The sequence below is a fragment of the Triticum aestivum genome, chromosome 2A (genome assembly GCF_018294505.1).
Source record: "Triticum aestivum cultivar Chinese Spring chromosome 2A, IWGSC CS RefSeq v2.1, whole genome shotgun sequence".
In the NCBI taxonomy this organism is placed as follows: domain Eukaryota; kingdom Viridiplantae; phylum Streptophyta; class Magnoliopsida; order Poales; family Poaceae; genus Triticum; species Triticum aestivum.
Window position 1 is genome coordinate 228,702,045 of NC_057797.1, and position 3,771 is coordinate 228,705,815.

At 42.1% G+C, this 3,771-nt stretch overlaps 1 long non-coding RNA gene across 1 annotated transcript; it reads left to right on the forward strand.

Moving 5' to 3' along the window:
- Positions 1-373: 373 nt before the first annotated feature.
- LOC123188451 (uncharacterized) lies at positions 374-3,177 on the forward strand. Its single transcript, XR_006494647.1, has 2 exons — positions 374-2,006; positions 2,781-3,177. It is a non-coding gene; the product is annotated as an uncharacterized lncRNA (long non-coding RNA).
- The last annotated feature ends 594 nt before the right edge of the window (positions 3,178-3,771 follow it).

A 3,771-nucleotide genomic window follows, 5' to 3' on the forward strand; every position in this document is an offset into this window, starting at 1 on the left:
TTTGGGCCTTTTTTGTTTGTTTTTTATCACTACACCACAACCCTTGATTGGGGGCAATTAACTGCCGGGAGAAATAGCATCATAAGGGTAGATTATCTGCCAGGAATCTCTTAACTGCCGGTAGTAGTACCCAACGGCATATAAACTGCCGGCAGAACTAAAACAACAAGGGCACGCACACTGCCGGCAACAATGCCCATTTCTAAGGGCACAATATCTGTCGTCACATCTAAACAATGACATATTAACTGCCGGGGGACTACTTGTGGGGCCAAACCAAAAAGTACAGTATAATAATACTCGTTGGCCTACGCGCGCGATAACGCCGGAGAGCACGGGAAGGGCGAAAATTTCCACTCCAAATACTAAACAAAATCCCCAATCTTTGACTCACACCAAAATCCCCAAATCGGTCGCCTGACCTAGCCTCCTCCTCGAGCGCCCTCCGCCGCCGCCTACCCTCTGCGGCTGCTGACCACCCCCGCCACACCCCAATGCCACCTCCATCCCCGACCATGCCACCCCAGTGCCATCCCCTCCCAGACCACTCCCCCGAGCTTCCTCCACCGCCCCGACCACTCCCCCGAGCTTCCTCTGCCGCCCCGACCACCATTCGCCACCAGCCCTGCCGCTCGCTGGAGATCCTCCATCGAGCAGCGCCTTCGCTTCCAGGAGATCCTGCTCGAGAAGCGTCGCCGCTTCCAGGAGCTGCTACCCCAAGCAGTGTCGCTGTTTCCAGAAGCTCATTCCCTCCACGTCTTCGTCCCCTCCCCGAAGAGCGCCGACTACATCCTCTCCCACGAGCAGATGCCGCTTCTGCGTTCTTTCACACGAGCAGTGTCGTGTCTACTACATCGGGTTCTCCTCTACTTCCTCACTCCAACCCATGAGATTTCTCTTTGTCTTATGAGGTTTATTAGTCTCAGGTATATGTTTTGTGATGTGTGATATGTGGACAGAACAAGAGCTATAGTTTGTGATAATTTCTTGAATCATTAGATAGAAACTACTTTAAATAGAGTTTAAAGAAATAAGGCGAAGAGAGTAGACTCCAAAATGAATGAGATTTAATTGAATCATCAGATGGAAAGTGAGGTACTGAAAGCAGATCGTAACCATATGTGTAGGCGTTTTAGAATTCAATATGTTACTTGCATCTTAGGATTTATGGAATGCAGATTGCTCTGTACTTTTATGAGCAAGTCAGTATTATTACACACTACAACCTTTTCAGTTAAAGCTAGACCAAGAAAAGCAAAGTGGCATCTCTGCCTCTAAATTTTATTTTCCATAGTCAATAAATTAGAAGGGGCTAGTACCTTTAATAACATGAATGCGGATTATGTAAAGCTAGCTAGGCCATACATACACTTCCTATCTCAGTCATACATTGGGCAAACTTTTTGTTTGGATATGTACTGCACTGGTTGTGCTTTGGAAGTCACTACAGAAAATTGTAACAATTGCGAGTTTTGTTCTGAGAAGATTTGTGAATAGTTCGCAGTTCTAGGACAATTGTTTGGGCTATCTCAAAATATGGCATTTAGCTTGGAGGAGACCGTATCATGTGCAGAATTCTAGGCCCTCTGTTCTAATTTCTTCCATAGGTAAGTTATTATTGCATAGATGTGATGTGAACAAGAACTGATGTACCAATCCGACTCACACCCATGCATGTACAACTTCAGGATATGAATGTGATTATCTGAGGATCCATGTTGCTTAAATTCTTTCATTTATCATGGTTGTACCATTGATTTGGTCCTTCAATTTGAATTTTAAATTATGTAATTAGTCTTTGTCTCCTTTGAGAAGCGCGCCTCCTCCTCGTCCTCTCCACCAAGCAGCGCTGCTTTGACTATGTTGACTGCCCTGGGTAGCACCTCATCTACATCTTCGTGCCAAAGCAGTGTTTCCTAACCTCTAATTCTTCGCCCAAGCAGCACCACCTACGCCCTCTGCTTCACCGCCCGATCAGCCTCGCCTCCTCTCCTTCTCAACCAACGGTGAGATTTCTTTGCTATTTCTATTGTTCATCCTTAGTAATTGTGTAATGGGCCCTGCTATGGTGTTGAAATTTTCCTGTTAGCCTCAATATCTTAATTCTCTTCACGTTCACTTGATCAACTCAGTGCATGTTAAACTATTTTTACGTGTGTTCCTATTATAAGTGCTGCATTGGAATACGTTCTTTGCCAAAATATAGAGCATGTAGACAATTTTGTGTACAACGAGAGCTTCTCCAATGATTTTTTTGCCAAATGGTACATCTCAAATACTGTATTGGATTATAGATGACATTGTTGCCGTACTCTGCTCAGATGATGCTAGACTCATTGTTTGCTTTATGACAAGTTCTTGTTCAGGCCATTCCTTGCAGAAAGCCCTTTATTTGACCTTAATCCTTTCAGTAAATCATCCTTATATGCATCTAACTTTGTACAGCTTGAAAGAAACTAAGCGTATACTGGAAAATTATCTGTATTTGTATCATACTAAAATAGTGCAGCATGTTGTTTGTATTGGTGTTATTACTCTTTTCATTATAGCAACTGGTTCATAGTTTCAAATTTCAGGTTTGGTTCGTAATGGCTGGTCTTTCAAAAAAACTGAGTGCACAATCCAGTGAGCATCTAGTTTCCTCTTTGTTAAATGCACAACATACAAAAATTAAACAATGCCTTATCTATGGACCGAGGTTGCATGATTCTGGTTCTAAGCCAAGAGCAGACAGAGATCGGGGCTCTTCTAATAGTGTGTATTCAATGGATCGAATGCAGGCAAGCTGCCAAAGAGAAAGAACAAGATGCCGAGGTCCTGCGGTGGCTACGGTAGGGCGCACTGGTGTAGCCCATGCGAGCGACACGGGAGTGAGCGACCAGGAACCAAAAGATGCTGCCAGTATTTAGTAGTCAGGTCAGCAAACCTGTCTTGGTAGTTCCATCACCGAAACGAGGTACCATATAGATTTGTTCTCTCTTGTAGTAGATAATCCAGATTGATATTATCTTTCGCGTGATTTTGTGCTGATGTGTGATCCAGAATTTGGACACATACCCATGTGCTAGAAGGATCTGGTGTAGCTTGTTTAATCAATGCTAGACCAGTTTACATGTACTTCTGAATTTTTCATCGATTGTACTTGCATATTGGAATGAAGGTGCTAAAGTTTAGCAACTCATACATTTTACTTCTTTATTTCTGTAAGTTGTGCCTTTTGGATTTTGAAAGTTGTTGATGGTTACAATTAGAATTGAAGCAATGCTACTTTACTCCCTCCGTGAAAGAAATGCTACTTGTACTGAATTTGTCGGGCGTTGTACTCTTTAGATAAGTGTTGTATCTTGCAGATTGTTAGGAATATGGCTTGAAAACTTCTTTCGGGGTAACTAGAAAAACGAACCGCTAAATTGCATCTCATAGATGAATCCTAATATTTACTGTCTCACCGGAGTGAGTTCCTAAGTATAAACATGCTATGCTTGGCATGCAGTTTTGGGGAAAAAGGAAGCATAGCATGTGTACAAATTGTTTGACCTTGCATTTTACTACTTAGTATTTACTATACATCTAGAATTGTACTTGGAAGTGTCAAAAAATTTCATTTATAATCATCGATAGTAATATTGCTATAGATATATACGCACACTGAAAGTCTGAAACAAATTCTAGAAAAGGTACGACTATCATATCTTTTGCTTTGTCCCGTATCAGTTTTTTAATCTTTTCCTGGTTTGATGTTAATATTTTGTTAGTTCATAGATGCTGCTA